A 19,938-nucleotide genomic window follows, 5' to 3' on the forward strand; every position below is an offset into this window, starting at 1 on the left:
AAGTATTCGACAACACTTAATTCTCTTGTAAAATAAAATCACCCAATAAAAAAAAAGAAGGAATCTTCCACAACTTCATAAAGGTCATCTATGAAAAAACTACATCTTACATAATAGTGAAAAACTGATTACTTCCCCTTTAAGACTAGGAATGAGACAAGGATGTCTATTCTTACCACTTCTATTTAACGTGATAATGAAGGTTCTAGGCAAGGTAAACATGCAAGTAAAAAAAAAAGACATCCCACTTAAAAACAAAGAAGTAAAGCTATCTTTAATTGCAGGTAATATGATATTGTTTTTAGAAAATATTAAGGAATGCACACGCACAAACCATTAGAATGGATCCAGCATGATTATAGAATATAAGGTCAATGTACAAAAACCAATGATAATTTCTACACATTATCAACAAATAATCCAAAAATAAGATTAAGAAAAAATTCCATTTACAATAGCATAAAAATACTTAAGAATAAATTTAACAAAAGTGCAAGACTTGTACACCAAAAAGTGCAGTTGAAAAATATTGTTAAAAAGTTAAAGAAGACATAAACAATTGGAAAGGCATCCCATGTTCATGGTCAGAAGACTCAATACTATGAAAACTGCAGTACTCCTCAAATTAGTCTATAGATGAAACATAACTATCAGAATGTAAGCTGGCTTCTTTTTAGAAATTGATAAGCTGATTCTAAAATTCATATGGAATTACAAGGGACTCATCACGGCCAAAATTATCTTAAAAACCAAGAACAAAGTAGAATTATTCACACTTCCTGATTTCAAAATTTACTGCATAGCAACAGTAGTCAAGGCAGTGAGGTACTGGTATAAGTATGGATGTATTGATCAATGGAATAGAATTGAGCCCAGAACTAAACCCATATATCAATGGCCAATTGACTTTTGGGAAGGATGTCAAGACAATTCAATGGGGGAAAGAACAGTCTTTTCAACAAGTGGTGCTGGACACTGGGCAGCCACATGCAAAAGAATGAATTTGAACATCTACCTCAATCACTTACATAAATTAAATAAAAATTGATTAAAGACCTAAATATAAGAACTACACCAATAAAACTCCTAGAAGAAAACACAAGGAAAATTTTCATGTCCTTGGATTTGACATCAAAAGCACAAGTAACAGCCCTGGGTGGTGTAGCTCAGTGGACTGAGCACAGGCTGTGAACCAAAGGGTCACTGGTTCATTTCCCAGTCAGGACACATGCCTGGGTTGCGGACCAGGTCCCCACTGGGGGCCATGTGAGAGGCAATCACACACTGATGTTTCTCTCCCTCTTTTTCTCCCCCCTTCCCCTCACTCTAAAAATAAATAATAAATAAATAAAATCCTTTAAAAAAAGCACAAGTAACAAAACAAAACAAAATTAAATTTCATCAAAATTAAAACTTTTGTGCTTCAAAGAACACCATAGAGGAAGTAAAAGGACAATTGCAGAAACTATATGCTAAGCATATATCTGATAAGGGACTTATATCCAGAATATGTAAAGAACTCCTACATTTCAATAATAAAAAGGCAACTCAGTTTTAAGAATGGGTAAACAATTTGAATAGACATATCTCCAAAGATTATATACAAATGGACAATAAGCACATGAAAAGGTATTCAATTCCATTAGTGTCTTTTAGTCACTTTACATTTTAATTCACTCTCACAGTGATCTCAAGAGGAAGCTTTCATTTTCCCCATCTTATTGAGAAATTTGAGGTTTAGAGAGGTTAAGTAACTTTCCATTCCATCCTTGACGCCATACAGTAAGTCATGCTTTAAACTCAAGCCTTTTGGCCCTTGTTCTTTGAAATACATGGACTGGCTCAGGTTATTCTCTTGTTCAGAGAACTTCTATTATGTCTAGTTCCCAGAGCAAATGCAGAGTTTTTCTCCTTGCCGTTCAAGGCCCTCCACAAATCTCTAACTCACAGGCCAGCCAGTTACTCATGTTTTCCTTCGTTCCTCTCAATTTTCATTTGGCTTTTTCATCTCACATAGAAAAGTGCCCCCTCTTTTGGCAGGAGTGGGCCCTGAAGTATGTCTGTTGTGGGCTTTCCCTGAGAACAGATGGAATAGCTCCCATTTGCTCTGCACTAGGAGAAAGGGTTTACCGTACTCAGGACATGCTTCTTGGATGGGAGGGGAAAAGGATTGGGAAAGGAGGGAAAGCAGGACATTTGTGATAATTGAGCCCCCAAATCACTACGGACAATTATTAGGACAGCTATGTAATTTATGATCCCAACTAAAACACATTTGAGAGTAGAAAGGGTGCCATTGATAATGATACTGGGAAAATAGGCAAAAACCAAGACTCGCCTAAGAACCCAGGATGTGTGACCACCCTGGTAATTGCCTCAGTTATGAATCTCACCTTCCCAAGAGAGAAGTCAGGACTTACCTCCCAGCTCCTGGGCTGGCAAATGACCTGGGCTCCTGCATTCAGCTGCGTGGACGAGAAGCTTCTGTTCAGAAGAGAAAGGTGGCACCATGGGGAAGCCAGACTGTTAGCAAGGGGGCGGCAGGTGGCAGGCGGCCATGGGACTCCCAGAGGCAGCAGTGACAGAGGTCCTGGGGATGCCATTCCATGCTCTAGGTCTACAAAGCAAGCATCAGAACCCGTGCTCTGGACAGCGGGACCATATCACCACCTGGACCAGCCATGTGACCTGAGCGCTCTGGCCTTCTCTGCAATTCTGCGAGCTGTTTAATAACTTCCGAAACGTTTATTTTTCTTTCAAAAGAAGTTGGAGTGGGTGGTGGGTTCTGACTCATGTAGCAGGGAAGTGTGTGGGCTTTCGTCGTTGTTGGTTTGTTTGATTTCTGTGTGCGTGTGTGTGTGTGATGGAAGCAAAATTTCCAAAGCATAGAAGGTGGCAGCATCAAGGCTGTAGGTAGCAGAGTTATTAACACATTTGCTCACAGCCATGGGCGTTTCTACAAGGGCTTCTGCGAATGCTCAGGCTGCTGAGCAGAGCGTGGCTTCCCTGAGACCAGCAGGCAGGCTAATGGGCTGGTGGTGCCTGGGATCCCACAAAACTCACTTTCCTGTCTCTAGCCTGTTCCCACATGTTTTTTCTTAACTTGGTATTCAGCCCATGGTAGGCGCATCCTTGAGGGCGGAGTTTATAGAGAGACCCTCACCCAACCTTTGTGTGCAGTCACCTTTGTCTAGTGGCCTCCTCCCTGGACAAAGCTGATGGAGCCCTCCTGGTCTCAGGGCCCAGGGAAGCCACCCCCAGGCCCTTGCTACATCCTTCAGAACCCAATTCAAACTCCTCTGGCTTCGCTCATCCAGCTGTGACCTGCTCCTGCCCCTGTCCTGCACAGCTCCTGTTGTCCTGCACACTTATTTAGCAAGTAATCGCATGGTCCTGTTTAGAATTGTACTCCAGCCTTTTCCTTTAAAATGATTGAATTTGTCATGGAATTCCAGTTGGTTTCCCTAACTAGATGGCAAATTCTTTGAGGGATGAGAGGGTGACTTATACTCGTAATCCCCTCTCCTCATTTCCCTTTGTAGCATTAACTGAGGGCTATAGGAGATGTTCAAATACCTTTGTTGAAAAATAAACCAAACCAGTATGAGGTAGAAAAAATGAAAAGCTAGGAGTGCTTCTAACTGTTTGCTTTGGTTCTCTCTGCCCATTCCATTACTGGCTGTTTTCAAGTCCCCAGAAGCCCACTGTTTACATACTGCCTTTGGGTCAGTTTCTGCGTCTAAACATGTGGGGGAGGCTCATTTTCCTATGAAGTCACAAGTCGCCAGTTCAGGAATGTTGCTGAGGAGGGCCTGCTGTCCCCACCGACCCCTGCTGGGCTCCCCACTTTTCTGAGCAAGCATGGGAATTGGCCTTTCTTTTGTGATCAAGGGCAGTGTGGTCTACAGTTTGAGAGCAGGGACTCCAGAGCCAGCCTCCCAGGGTTTGATTCCTAGCCCTCCACTGTTACCTGTTTATACTATAGGTACATTATTTAATCACTCTGTGCCTCAGTTTACCCATGTATAAAATGGTGATGATACTAATATCTACCTTATAGGATTGTTGTGAGGATTGAATGACATGTGAAACGCTAAGAAACTGTAGCTGTAATTATTATTGAAAAAATGATGTTATTAGAAAAAGTAAAAATTTGTGTGCAGAACAAGTATCAAATAGAAAGATCCCATAATAATTCAAGAAGGTTTACAAAATTCTTCAGCATGGGCATGTATCTATGTAAACTGCAGAGAGAGGCAAGAACACTGGAGCCTGGTAAAGGGGGAGTGGAGGTGAGTCCACTTTCCCGGTCTTTGGACACTTTGCAGCAGACATCCCTCCAGTACTGAGTACCTGGCCCTTCCTACTCTGCACCGGCATGATCCATATTCACCTAAAGCAAGTATTTTTTGCTCCCAAGTCACGTTGGATATCCCAGCGGAAAAGCAGCTCTATTTTTCCTTTGGCCGGTTCTTTGGTCTCTCATCCATCTTGTCATAGCTCTTTTCTACAGATTCCACCCCCCATCTTTTTTTTTTTTTTTAACCAGAGAGAACTCACTTCTGATATCAGATCCATGACAGACATTGCTAGTGCCAATACAGACCAAGGCTTCCTTTCCTCTACACAGGAGACCACATCTCCCAGCTTCTTTGCAGTTATGTGGCCAGTGGGATGTGAGGTGACCAAGTGTCAAGACATATGTGTGAGATCTCTATGCACGCTTCTCCCCTACCTGCCTCAGTGACTGAGAAAACCAGGCTACCAAGGTTGATGGCATTGTCATCCTGGGTCCCCGTGAGGAGCAGAGACCCCAGGCTAACCCACAATGAGCATGCAGTGTGAGCAAGAAATAACACATTGTTTATGAAACCCCTGAGATTTGGGGTTCAGTTTGGTGCTGTGGTGTCACCTATGCTATCCTGGCTATCAAGGACCCTGGGAAGACTCTTCTCTAGGAATTCACAGACCAAAACATCCTCCATGCCCCTGGTCATGATAACTCCCTATGGCACCAACAGCCTCTTCCATCTGAAATAGCAACTAAAGCCAAGGCTCTCTGCTGGCTCTCTCATTCCTGCTGAACGAGAGATTGTATTTGCTCTATTATTACCTTGCTCCCCTACGATTCACTCTCCTCCCAGCAGCCAAAGTTTCTTTTTGTGGGAAAAAAACCCCAAATCAAATCAGATCATGTCACTCTGTTGCTTAAAGCCAATCAATTCACTTTCCCCCAAAGCAGTTATACTCAGAATCAGTGCAGATTCCTTGAGGTGGCTTGTAGACCCCACCTACTTCTCTGATCTCATCTCCCACCATCCTCCAGCCATACTTGTTCCTCCTTTAGAGTCTTCTCACCTTCCTCCTGACTGGCTTGCTCTGCCCTCTTCTTATTAATCAGGTTCCAGCTTGAATAACATCTCAGAAAGGGCTTCCCTGGCCATCGCCCCTGAAACGCCCCTCAGCCACACACTGGCTGCTCCGTTGCACCCCTGTGTTTAACACCTTTATAGCATCGGTCGCCATCTGGAAGCACCTTGCTTGATTATTTATTCACCTAGTTCTTCTCTTTCTTCCCCACTAGAATATAAGCACAAAGAGAGCATGGACCTTCTCTGTGTTGTTGCCATCAAGTCCCCAGTGGCTAGCACAGAACCTGATGCCCAGTGGTTCCTTCATAAATGTTTCTTCAGTGAATGGATGAATACACAAACAACTCATTGTCAGTATTGCTGCTGATAATCCCCTCCTTTGTGCAGCTACCTACCTTTGAATTTGACCTCTTTAGGGAAACAGCAAGTTTCTCCTCTGGACTTGCTGACCCAACGTTCCTTCAGAAGAGTTCAAGGTGACCTTGCTTCCTATGAGCTGAAGAAAGTACCAACAACTGTGGGAGAAGAGCCCTACCATTTCTGTATAGCAAAGCACCTTACTGGGGCAGTTTCCTCTGGAAGGTTAAGTTCCTGGGATTTGGGATCATTTGTTACTGGGTTATACCCAGACTCTTCTGACTGATAGAAGAGCTCGTGGGAGATTCTCCTTTCCTTAAATCAGGTTGTGCCCTTTGTGCCATCAGGTTGTGGATGAACACACAACTAAAACCCAGAATCCTAGAACGTTAATACCAGAGGGAACACTGAAAGACTAGCATGTTTTTCTTTTTCAGATGAGGAAACAGAGGCAGTGACAGGGGAGGGGAATTGGCGTATTGGCTGATTCATTTGATCATTCATTGGTAGAAGTTTCCCAATCTTGTGAACTAATCAGCATGTATACCCCATTCCTAGGAATGCCCTTTCTCTCTGAATTCCCCATCTGATGACTCTTGGTGGGAAACAGAACCCACCCTCCACTCAAGAAAAGGAAAATGCCAAGTCTTCCCTTTCCCAGGCTCCCTTGCATCTACGATATGAGCACATGATCCAGCCTCTGCCCATGAGGCCACCAGCCTTAGTCTCTCAATCGAGTTAATAACATAAAGAAACAGGAGGGAGGTCAAATGCCCAGAGAAACAAGGACAATATAGTTGCTGGAAGGGTCCAGAACCCATGGTTGGGGATAGTGGTAGTCTCAGCTGCAGGGGCTTGCTTTCATGAAAGGTGACAGTGGTGTCCTAACCAAACAATTCCTGCTGTGCGGCTGGCTATTGTTCTGCTGTGTGTCCTTCAGCTTGGCTTTCCAGAATTTGATATGGTTCTCTAACTATCCACGAGCCCTTTAATAAATAGTGTTTCTCCTTAAATCAAGCACACTTAGTTTTGTTGCTTGCAACTAAGAATCCTGACTAATTTGTTTAGTCATTCACTTATGCAATATATATCTTTAGAACACCTACTGAGTGGCAGGCACTCTGCTGGGTACTTACTAAAGAAAAAGTGGTAAGCAAGACAAATGAAGTGTGGCCCTCTTGAAGCTTACATGGTAGATGGCTAGATGATTAAACAGAGAAAATACATTAAATTACAATACCTCTTCCACTAGAGGACATCTAGGAGCAACTTGACCTCATCTAGGGATGATGATAATATAATGCTTCCTGGAGGAGGTGACATTTAGAGTGAAGGATGAGTAAGGGTTTTCTGGGCAGGAGGCAGAAAAATGACAACTCCAGGGACATCTGTAAGGGTCAGAGGTAGGAGAGAGAGCATGATATTTGGAGGACCGGGGGAAGCCCATTATGGTTGGACTGGAACATGCCACAAGAGCCAGGCATGAGGAATGGCTGGGCCCTGATGGTGTGGGATCTTCTCCCTCCCTTAAGGAATCTGGATATCATCTAAGGGCAGAAGGAGTCCGTTCAGGTTTTTAAACAAGTTGATGACAAAGCTGGGATTGGAACCCAGGTATCCACACTCCCAGTCAGCAACTTTCCATGTACCAGTTGCCTTCAAATTTGCAACAAAAATGAAATCTTGGTCCTGCAAGACACAGCTAAAGCAATTCAACACAGAACTGGCAAGTCGCACATTTCACAATGGTCTTAGAGGAAATGCAATTTCTTCACCTAATTTTCCTTGTGACCGTAGGACTCTTTGTACCTTCCCAGTCCAAGGTGACACTGTCAGTGCTGAGAAAGTGCGGTGACATGGAGAGGAAGATTGAGGGGCACTCTGGCTGCGTCTGAAGGATTGTCTGGGGAGAGGTGGTGAACAGCCGTCCTCTGTCCCTGCTCACAGCTGGGAGGAGGGATGCCAGCTGAGAGGACAGGCCCTGCTGGGAAGGCCGGTGAAGTATGCTTGGCCTTGGGCCAGAGACTTGCTGGGGCCTCTTCCCAAGAGCCAGTAGACACAGAGGGCTGTGGGGGCCTGGGAAAGTGGGACCTGGAGGGCCAGTCCACCAGCGAAGGCTGTGTGAGTCCAACACAATGTAGCAAATTCGAGCTTAGTTCAGGGAATATCAGAGGCTTTGGAGTCAGTTTGCTCTACGCTCAAATTCTTGCACAACCACTACTTATTGTGTGATATTGGGCAGGTCACTTAATTAACTCCTCTGTTCCTCATCTATAAAGTGAGAATAATAAAAATGATGTCGACAAGAACAACATTCACTTCAAAGGGTTTCAATGAGAACTGCTGTGCGATTTCAGTGAGATAACCCTGTAAGCACATGGCTCTTTGCTCGTGTGACCCCAAGGGTGAGGCCAGGCAGGGAGAGGCTAGAGACCCAGGCACTCAGCCGGATCTCAGGTCAGGACACCAGCATCTTGGCTGTGATCAAATCAGTTTATTTGCAACTAGAAACTGGCCCTTGGGGGACGAGGATACAGGTGTCTGCTCTGTCCCAAGAGAGGGGACAGGAAAGAGTTTGGTAGGTCCCAGAGCTACAGTCAAGAAGGGCAAGGTTTGGGGCAGAACAGTTCCTGGTCTAGTCAGGGAAACCGGGGTACAGGCTGAGCACACATGGTGGGAGGTGGGGCGAATGCCTTGCACACAAGGCGAAGAGCCCTCTCATTGCAACAGTTCATTCATTTATTCCATTCAGGACAAAGTAATTGAGCCCCTGCCACATTCCTGGGTCTAGGCTAATATTGGCAATATGGCGGTAAATAAGAGACCACAGTTGCTACCCTCAGCAGTTTCCACTCTAGCAGAGAAAAGTAAATTGAAATTACATGAACCGTGCCAAAAGAAGCAAAAGATGCCACGGAGCACATAGCAGGGGTCCCAGTGGGAGTCAGGGGGGACTTCCTGGAGGAAGTAATTTTTTAATTGCAAGCAGAGCAACATGCAGAGTTTGCCCAAGTTGATTAAGTGGGAAGGGAGGAGAGCATGGCAGGCAGAGACGTAGGATGTGTGGGTAAGGCACGGCCAGAGAAAACATGCTTTGAGAAAGAAATACAAAGCTTGTGAGATCAAAGCTAGAGGTAAGTGGGACAAAACTTGAGGTAGCTGAGTAGGAAGGCCAGTCAGGGCCCTTGGAGCCATGTTTGGACTTGAATTGCAGGCAATAGGACAGTAGTCAAGATTCCATTTGAAATAGCAGGTGGGTGGCACTAATAAGGACACATTCTGTAGAGTTGTGCAGTGAGCAGCCAGACCAGCTCTGTGTGGTGGCCCTGAGTGACCCAGTGGAGCAGAGGTTTTAAATGTCCTTCCCACCTATGGCATGATGTGCTCAGGGCATGGGCATGGTCAGAAGGGCAGCGAGGGTCTCCTTGGACCCTCCCAGGAAAGAAGCTGACAGCCACCGAAGACAGGATGATCCTCATATGCCCTTCTGACAAAGAACTGAAAGGTTCTTCTCCTTTTGAGGCAGTTACTTCTGGGCTGGGGGTGGGGAGGGTGGGGACATGAGCTGGGGAAGGGGGAGGAGGGAGGTAGAAATTAGCTCCCTGGAGCCCTGTCTCTGCCAAACAATGGCACCACTGGAAGTTACTATGATGCTCCAGGTGATTGACTTCTGGGATCAAGACACTTCCTCAGTTTGAAACCCAGTCTGAAAAAAAAAAATCAATGTTTCACATTCAATGGTGTTTGGTTAAAAAAAGAAAAATAGCTACAGCTTGTGCTTTAACGGCAGAAAAGAGTGAGCCCCATCAATTACAGTGGGAAAAGCAGTGGTGTCCTGCGGCGGTTTTGTTCTTCCCACTCCAAAAATATTAGGTCATTTAGCCCTACGCACCATCCACTTGCTGAGTGGCAATGTCTTCATTTGAAAAGCACAGACATTGGAACCCGAGGGCTACTGCGCTTTCTCCCAAACTCGGGATGCCAAGGAGCCCGGGCCCTGCTCCTGATCACAGGCAAAGGCTCTGGGGACTGGCCATATGCCTGACACATGAGTCCCTCTGAGGGGAACCTAGGGTCATCCCACAGGGACCCCAGTGCTACTCCCGGGACATGGACCCCAGGCCCTGAGAGATGCCCCTCTGCACCCCGCAACACTGGGTACCCACTTCAACTCGAGCCCTGAGGAAGTGATAAGCACCTCCATTCCTTCCACCTGAGCCCAGGTTCGTCTGTGGCTTATACCAGTCTCCTCAACCATGGGGTGCACTGGAATCACCAGGTTCTCAGGCCACACTCCAGACTGACTCAATCAGAGTGTCTAAGAATGGGACCCTTGCATCAGTATTCTTTTTCCAGTCTTTTCAGTTGAGTCCACTATGCAGCCAAGGTTAACAACCCAACAATGTAGAAATTTCCAAGGGGGTCTATTCTGAGTCAAGGTCCACCCTTCATTTTCAGTGGCACCTCTTTGATGGGACTGGTTTTCCGGGGAAGGCATCTTAGGAAAGACAGACTAGGGGATTCTGAAGATTCCTTTATGCTCTGAGGTTCTGAGGCATCCAATGAACAAATCCACCTTCTGCCGCTTGCTCATAACTCCAGGCTAGTTCTTTCAGTCCATTTCCTCTGACACTGTCCTACACTTTCTCTCCATCAGCCTCCCACCTGCTCTCCTGCCTGCTGCCTCTTCTCCTGTGGCAGCAGGAGACCCACCCCTTCAGACCGTGCTCTGATCCTGTCATCCTGTTGCTGGCCAGGTCGTGTCCCAGCTCCCAGTGGCTTCCCTAAACTGCCATCTCCGAGAAGGCTGCCCCATTCCCAGCATGTACTTGATCAACCTGTGAGCCTGCCTGCTGTGTGCCAGGACCTTGCCCTGAGGAGACATGGCCTCTAGCTTCCTAGGGAAGTCCTGGGGGTGAGCAGGAGGCAGTGAGAAAATAGGCAAGAGCAGCCATCCCCCCACTCCATGCCTTCTTAAATTAGGTATAATCAAGAGGAGAAGATGCTGCCACTGGTGAAGAGACCAGTGCCCTGGGCCCAAGGTTCTCCATCTCCATGGCGACCAGTGTGTGAGCCCTAAATGATAGAGTTGGCTTCAAGGCAGCCCGTTGAGGAGAGCTCACCCCTTCCTCCCTGAACCTGAGCCCTAAGGGCTCCTAGGTCCTGACACTGGCTTTGCACTTTCCTCCTTCCTGAACTCTCTGCCTTCCTTTCTTCCTACATTTACTCGTCAACACATAATTCTGAGGTCTCTGCAAGTGTGATTCTTTGACTCAAAGATCAGGAGATGGTGTGGGCCTGGGCTCTGGATTCCAGCAGAGCATTTATCAGGAGCTCCCTCGAGCTCCCAGGACACATGTAGAACAGAAGAGTAATAACAGAGCCCATTTATTGCGTCCCTCCACGTTCCAGGCCTCCTTCATATATATTATTTTATTTACTCATAAATCATAAAATGTCAGAGCTAGAAGGGGCCTTAGGGATTATCACTCCAGTGGTTTTTAAACTTGCTCTTAGTGGTGAACTTTTTTCCTTTTCTGCAGAAGTTCTATATACAAAGGTGCTGTTTTGGTTGAAGTGGGGTTCAGAGTTCAATTCTTTGTTCCTTGGCCTTTCCTTTGCCTTTAGGGGATGTCAGAGCCCATGGAAAACCATTAGAAAGCCACTAGATTTAGCACCACCCCTCGTTTCAAAGAGGAGACCCAAGGCTTGTAGAAAGGATGGTACTTCTGAGGTCACACAGCGAGTTAAGGCTGCCTAGATGTGGCCCTGTGTCTCCTGACCCCCAATATGGTGTGTTTGGTGCTTCTCTACCTTACCTGGGGATATGTACTTGTGTGGACAGAGCTCTGCAGCCTCTGTCTGGCTGCAAGAGCAAAAGCCAGGCCTTCTCTTTACACTGTGACTCAATCGTCTGCAAGATGGAGAGATGCCCGTTGAACAGGTGGTGTGGGCAGATGCCGTCGGGAGTGACCAGACAGGTGGGCATCAGGTGCCCTTGTGAGGCAGGCTCGCCTCTTGTGCTACAGAGATGCACCCAATTCAAGGTTATTGCCACTCTGAACATTTCTAGCACCTCCTGGGAGATGAAGCCCCCTCACTTCCCCAGTACACATAGGCTTACTTTCTGCAAGGATGGGAGCTAGTTGCTCTTTGCACTGGAAGTGGCTGATCATGGAGGAGCTGTTGACCACTGGGGCATCCAGATTCCAGGCCACCAGCCCCAGGGAAGGCCCACACAGGAAGTCCTTCTCACCAACCTGAGCTGACATGTCACCAAGCCTCCTCCAGAGAAATGTCAGCTGGCCATGCATATTGAAGGAGAGTGCCAGGAGGTGTCAGAGTAGGAGGGAGGTGGATCCTTTGCTCATTTGGAGGAAACAGCTTTCTTGGGCTGATCCAAAGGGTGCCCCAGCACATATGGGGGAGGAGTGGAGGATAGGAGAGGCTGATGCTTGTCTGGGTGAAGCCAGATTTGAGGCTGGCTATAGAGATGGGGATGACTGTGGTGGAAAGGATGGAGCAGGAGATGGAGAGGTGACGGGAAGCATTCCTTGACCCAAGGTCTAGGTCAAGACCCCTGTTATTTGCTCTTGGGAACCCTGTGCTTTTCCTTCCTAACACATTGCCAAAGTGTGTTATTAGGTCTTTGTGTGATTATTTGGTTTCTACCAGTGTTTACTTCTCAAGTGCCAGCTTTGCTCACTACTGTGCCTTCAGGCCAAGTACAATTACTGGCACGTACTAGATACTCATAAAATATTTATTGGACAAATTTTAAAAAGTCACTTTTGGTGATCACAGCATAAAGTCCCTTCAAAGCCCCAGAAAGCACCCATCTTGGCACATGGCCGGTCAGGGACAAACAGGTGAAGACTCTTGGTTTTAGGGATATAAAATGCTTCAGTGCTGATGGGTGGGGTGGGGCAGGGTTAATGACAGACTTGCAGGGTAGGCAGACAGCTAGGGAGGAGAGGGCTGTGGGTCTTATCAAACGGAGCTCCTGGCTTTCCTTCTGCCTCTGGTGAGGTCCTTAGTGAGAGAGATCCAAGGGCAGGTATAGGGTGTGCACAGGTCAGGAAGCCAAGGAAAAGTATCTGCTCATTTGGACTTTAAGGGAGATTTGGGGAAACTGATATCCCAGCCCAATAAATCACACCCCACTGGGATCTAGATTCTCAGGTCTGGCTGTGCATAGAATTGGCACCAGGGATGTCACAGAAGGGAGCAAGAAGTCTTTCCGTTCAGTGGGGACAGCCATGTGCCCCTAGTGTCCACTGCTGTGTCCGGCTGCAGAGCTCCCCCCACTCCAGCTGTGCCACAGGCTTGGGATGCTACACAGAAGCCTGCTCTGAGAGTGGGGTGGGCGGAGGTGGAGGAGTCTTCCTCAGGTGGCTCGTGGCAGTGCCTTCCTCACCCAGGAAGCTGGAGGAAGCATTGAGACAGACACTTTGAGAGGCAGTGTGACACCTGGATATTACACACTGTAATGGAACCAGCCAAGTGGTAAATGTACCTTTTAAATAGGTTTTGTGTTCCCTATTAACTGCCCTGATGTTGATTAGCCCTGACAGCCCAGGAGAAGGGGCTGGTCAGCAACTTTCCCCTGACAAGGCCTCCCTGCTCCCCAGCTCTGGGAGAGCTCAACCTACCAATTTGGCCATGTACTGAAAATTTGCATGGGTGTGCTGGGGAGGAGGTGCTTTCTGGAAGGAGTCTGGTGGGCGGGCTTGGTCCTAGGCTCTTATTCTCTTTCTATCCCTTTCTTTCCCTGCCCCTGCACCTTGAGTAGGGTTGACCATGGGGATTTGGAGCCAGGGGTAGGGGGTTGCTCTCCCTTTACTTTAAAGGCATGGGAAAGGGGCTACACTACAGAAGGAGTTACTCAGTATGGAGGTATCCTGGGAACCTGGGAACAGAATTAACCTCTGGAGTTTGAAACAGTTCAATAGCCCGCTGGTTCTCATCTACTCAATGGCCTTCTCTGGCGGCACCTTCAGGCTTGGTGCTAGGGACAGGCAGGTCCACACTTAAGAGTCAAGGAAAACTCATGGAGGTCTTCTAAGAGCCCAGGGACATCCTACTTAGGTGCCAGGATTTCTAAAACAAGAATGATGACTGAAACCACGCAAGATTTCAGAAATCTGGTACCTTATCTGCCCTCATGGAGTAGCAGAAGGGATTATAATAAAGGAGCCTGGGAGATTGTCCTTCCAGAGAAGAGCTGAGGAAATTGAGTCCTGTCTGGTAGCTATTATGAAGGCATGTAGGTGGTTCCAGAAGATGGAGGAAGCAGAAAGTGGGAAGGAAGAAAAAGTTCGGGGAAATTTGATCAAAGGCAGAGAAATGATCCCAGGATTCCAGGATGTGGAGCCTAGAGGAATTGGGAAGGGGGCGTTCTCTCCTCTGTCTCCTACTGTCATATTCTTGAAGGAGGTTTTTGTCAGTTGATTGTGTGTGTGTGTGTGTGTGTGTGTGTGTGTGTGTGTGTGTGTGTGTGTATCCAACCAAGTTCAGGCCCTGGGTCCAGAGTTTTTGACCAAAAGAGAAACACCCCCTTCCTCTGGGACCTTCCTTTGGGTGAACTGTTTTCTCTCAGCCCGGTCTTGAGGAGGTAACGTTGTAAAGTCATGGAAGTTCATCATCATCAGTAGCTCCAACTTGCTTTGGCTTCTGTCTCTGTGAGCTGCCTGCCTCTGCTGCACAGTCCCTTTCCTCACTGCTCTGGCCATGTCCACTCCCCCAAACCCCCAAAACAAAACCCCTTAGGATGCTCTCAACTCATTGGAGGTCAACTGCAGAGCTGAGTTTTAACTCTGTTCTGTCTGGCTCCATATTCAAACTCTCTCAATCACCCCATGTGGTTTTCACATAAAGATGCTTATCACCACACAATCTATGAAATAAAATACTAGATATAACCTAAATGTTCCACAGTGAGGAGGTTGTTTACTAAATCATGGTGCATCCATTTGTTAGAACATTATACAGACATTGAAAGCGATCATTATAGAGACTGTATAGCAACTTGGGGAAAGGTTTATAGTAAGACACTAAGTGAAAGTACTACAATTGCTTCACTAGCAACAATGGAAAATATGTCAGTGTGTCAACAAGGGCTGAATGACAATATGCAGAAGTGAAAAATGGCTGTATTAAGGTGGAGAGGAGATGAATTTTTTTTAATGATTTGCTTCTCTTTTATACTTTTTGCTTAGTCCTTTTTCTCTCTGATATAATGTTTCAGGATTGGTGCAGAGCATAGAGAATATAAAATCAGACAAGGTCAGAATCTGAGAAATTTTCATAATGCAAATGCCCCTAGACCGGGGACACCAAGTTCTTCCTGTTAAGGGGCCTCAGTTTAGACAGAGAATTATATGTTTTGGACATATACATATATATTATATGTCTAATATCATAAGTGTTGAAGTCAGATTGACATGGATTAGAGTCTCAGAGCTATTTCTACCAGCTGTTTGACCCTGAGCCTGGCCTAAAGCAGACACCATTAATTTTGCAGAAGTGTGGAGTCAATGCAACCAGACATAGAAGGTGAACTTCTCAATATATTTTGACTCCGTGGACTGTCTTGTCAACACCTCTTCCATCATTTGTCATTGGTACTCAGTGTTTAAAAATCCCTAACTCTCTACCAAAGCAAAACCTAATGTCGGGGGGGTGGGGGGAAACCTGGCTGAACCATTGCTGTCTGTGGTCTCGGTCAGCACTGGTTTGGTTATTTATTTCTCTGGGAAGTTGATATTCCCTCTGTCCTACCCATTCCTTCCTGAAACTGGATTTATGCTACCAACTTCAATATGGTTTTCATCAGTGGGAGAATGAAAAACACTGGGATTTCTGGAGCTGGGCAGGAAAGGAAATTAGAGCAAGTTACAGTTGGGGACAGAGAAGGTAGGTGACATGTCAGTCCTGACTGAGTTATAATCCTGGTGAATGGCAGCAAGACATATCAACCATGGGGCAGAAAGGGAAAGTTTTAAGTTAGAGGGGCCTTTGTAAGCATTAAAACTGGAAGTGAAAAACTATGTTGGTGCTGGTGCTACTTCCATAATCTGCAGTTGTCACAGTCTTGGCATATTTTATAACATGTAAAAAAAAGTGGCTTTGCGGATCTGTTCCATAGACCATCTCCAAAATGCTGCTGGATAGCTACAGCGAACAGGAAGTGATCTGTGCCCACTCTGTCTCTGTCACAGTCTTTCTCTGTCTCTGTGTTTCTCTGTGCTCAGGTTCCCTCTCTCTCCCCCCTTCCACCCCCTCCTTCTCCTCCTCCTCCTCCCTCTCCTTAATCCTCCCTTCCTCTCCATCTCTCCTCCCCCTCTTCCCCTTCAATCTATTTTTACTTGTTAGAAAAACACTCTGTAATTTTCTTTAAAAATTAATTATATTATACAAAATATGTCTAAAATATTCAGGAGGGAAATGTTTCCTTCAAGAGTAGCTTGCATTAAAACTGTTTCTTCCCGCATAATCGAGTAAATGAGTACTCCCTTAGAATTTAATGCAAAATAACTTTCACACTGGTGGTGAGCTTCAAAGATGAGTGAATAGAAACCTAATAGCATGGTTCCCCTTGGCAACCAAGGTAAACTTTGATCCTGATTGGGCAAAAATAGTCAAGGAAAGGATGCAATTAAGTGCAAATAGCCACATTTGTCACTAGTATTCTTTGAAGCAATGAGAATAGAAGAAAGGCAATAATGGAAGGTGGAAGAGGGTAGGGATGAATTGTGAACTGAAGTTAGTTGTAGAAGTTTTCTTTTTGGACCATGGAATTTGATATAGACCTACCTGGAGAAAGCAGAAGGCAGAAGTGACACCTAGTTCTAATAAAACCAAGAACAAGAAAAATGAGTTTCAATGCATTTGCATATAGAGACTGGTCAACCCATGAATTGCTAGAGCAGGCCAGCAAGTAGAGGTGAGTCCATGCTGTTTATTAGTCCCGAGAGCCAGGGTATAGGCAGCAGTAGGCACAGCCCAGGAAGGCTGCTGGCGTAAGGACATGTTCAAAGAAAATTTGCAACCCAGTCAATCTTTGAAACCTGTAGACTCTTTCCACTCAACACTTTTTTAATTTGTCCATTTTCTTTATCCCCACTTCTTTTACTCAAGCTTTTTATCATGTCTCACCTGAACACTGCAATGATCTTCCTAAATTATTTTCACATTGGCCAGATGGGTTCTACTCACCACTTCAATCTTGTCATGCCATTCTCTGCGTAAATCTCTTTAAAGGGACAGGGATACTTAACATCACATAAGGATCCATGCTATAAACTCTCTAGTATGAAATACATGATCTTACTCTAGTTCCCCTTGCCAGCCAGCCACACCTCTTATCTCTCTCCCACCTACCCCACCACTCAGCCTCTAATTAGACATTCTGAACAACCTGCCATCACACTAATTTCTGTGTCGTGCTCTTCCTTTCTCTGGGCTAATCATTTTGACTGAAATTCTGTCTTTCTCTCTTACCTTTTCCAATTGCCTAACGTCCTTCAGGATTCAGGTCAGGTACCATTTCTGCATTTCTCGACCACTACCTCCTTTAAAGTCTGGCTTATTGACCAAACACTCAACACATTGTTATTTTAGCACCTATCACCTTGCCTTAGAACTGTTCATGTACCTGCCTATGTCTTTACTATAGGCTTCCAGAGGGCAGGAAGCATGTCTTGTTCTTGTGGTGCCCAAGCTCTTGTTTAGCATGGTGCCTGGCATAAGATAGGCGATCAGTAAATGTTTGTCAAACAAATAAACGAACCCAAGATTTCCAAGTAGAAACTAATTATAAACAATATTGAAGGAGAGAAGGGCATAAAGCTGTTTCTTGACACTGCATTTACTTGTCTTTCTTGAAGTAGAATTTTCCCCTAACTTTAACATACAATTGGGGAGTTAATGTCACCACTACCTGTGAAATATCATGCTCTCAATAGAAGAAAAGTAGCACTTGTGCACAAATAGGAACCATAAGTTGAAATATGAATGGTGATAAGATAAAGTGCTTTGGGAGAATGGGAGGGGGAGGGCAGGGAGGGAGGAAGAGAGAGAGAGAGAGAGAGAGAGAGAGAGAGAGAGAGAGATTGCTGTTGAGCATGGGGACCAGGAGGCCTCTTGTAGCAGTTAGCAATTGGGTATGCTGACCCCATGTGTTTAACTCACATGGTGCCTGTTCCTGCTGGGACTGGTGGCTAGAACGCTGAGTTTCTGGCTATGGAAATGGAAGAGTATCTTTCCTGTTCTCACCCCTGTTTGTCCCAATGTTTCTGTGGCTCCTGCCCCCCCCCCCACCCAAAAGACAAGTATTGTCTTTTCCTCCCAGTTTCACACTTGCTAAGAAGACACACTGTCTATGTTTGTTTTCTTGGAATCCCCTTGGATTTAGATCCATCTCTCTACTCCTGGATGTTTTGAGAGACCCCTGAGATCTTACCAGTGTTATCTAATGGGCTCCCTGACATAGGGGATGGGAAGAAAGTGAGTTTTAACAGGTGGCAGGACTTTAATAGGCAGCAATGGAGGATGAGCATAAACTTTTCAAAGTGAGGGAGGGGGAAAGTAAGTACATGCATGGGAGAGCGGTGATAGAGTGCTGATCTTTGTAACGTGTCTGCTCCAACGATGGCTGGTGCTCAGTGAGAGCACAGTGTGAGTGGGGCAGTTGCTGAGAGTCGTGAATAATGCCTCGGAATGCTCACCACTGAAGACAATTAGAGAAAAATATTGGGTTGGCCAGAAAGTCCATATGCTTTTTTCCATAAAGTAAAAGACACATTTTTCATTTTTACCAATAACTTTATTGATTTGGCTATTTTGAGTATGTTGGATGTCTCCCACATGGTACAATTAATTGATGGTTCCCAATTACTGTCTTGACTTGATCACTATCAACTTCAATGGGTCTACCTGACTGTGGAGTATCATCCAGTGAGAAATCTCCAGCATAAAGTTTCACAAAACATTTCTGACACCTTTGAACAGTCATACAACCTTCTACCCTGCACAAATCTTCCTTTGCATTTTTAACTTTCTTGAAATAATAAAGCAAACCATCCTGAAAATGCTATGTATTTTCTTTCATTTTCAATATCAAAATGGCTATACAGAAATTCACCAATTTTGATAAGTTTTTAAAAAATGCATGCTGATATGACAGTTGTAGCAATACAATCTAACAAAATTGTTTCAAATGAAGTTAAAGATAACTAAGCACTACTAGAGGCATCTTACAGAAAAAAAAAAAACCAAGCAAACTTTTAGGCCAACCCAATGAGCTAGCAGGCAAGGCAGTGATCTGCAGAAGAACCTGAAAGAAGCCATGGTGGGGGGCAAGCAAGAAACCAACCCCAGGACAACCCAACCCAGAGTTAGAGCCCAGGAAGACCTTATGCACAAACTTTAAGCCAAGTTCTTCCTACAGGTACAGAGTGGGGGCCATGGCCAAGGTCACAGGCTAGGATAACAATAGGAAATGACAGTATCCATAGGGCATTTTAGGGTTCAACTTTGGCAGTAATAGCTGAGACAAAAAGACTGAGAGAAATGAGTGGCTGGCCTTAGGCAGGGTCGTTCTGGGAGGCCTGAGGCTGTCCCTATGGCTATTGGACAACCCAGACAAATCCAAGGTCCTCTGGATCGGAGAGGGAAGTGGCCACAAGTCTTAATGCTAAAGAGAATTGAGTCTGAAAAAGTCATGGGTCTGGGCGTTTTGGAAGACAATAGAGGACTTTTGAAGAATTATATGAGAAGATTAAAAGAGTAATAAGGCAAGTTATAGGCAGTCAGAAAAAAAATCATCTTCCCTGGACGTTTGTCCTGTGAAGGAAGGACCTGTGGAGGAAGGTGAGAAACTAGGGTAATAGCTCCAGGGCCAAATAGACACTTTGATTTTAATAGTTAAACTTTTCAAGCAAATAGGCTTCTCAGATAGATGCTGTGCATTCATTTCTGGCCATGACTCCCAAAGAAGGAACCCTTCACAAGCAGGGCCTCAGCTGGGGTAGGGCGGCCTAGTGCCTGGCAGGATGAAGGAACTTCTGGGGACTGTCATCTGTCATCTGAAAACTGGGCCCTTGGATGCATAAGAGTCTGTGAAGACAGCAAGACCTCTCTTTGTGTCCTTTGAACTGTTGTCAACATCCCCCCAAACTCAACACAAAGGATGCATTTACCAGTGATC

This window comes from Artibeus jamaicensis, unplaced genomic scaffold (assembly GCF_021234435.1).
Source record: "Artibeus jamaicensis isolate MK-2021 breed Jamaican fruit bat unplaced genomic scaffold, CSHL_Jam_final scaffold_847, whole genome shotgun sequence".
Lineage (NCBI taxonomy): Eukaryota > Metazoa > Chordata > Mammalia > Chiroptera > Phyllostomidae > Artibeus > Artibeus jamaicensis.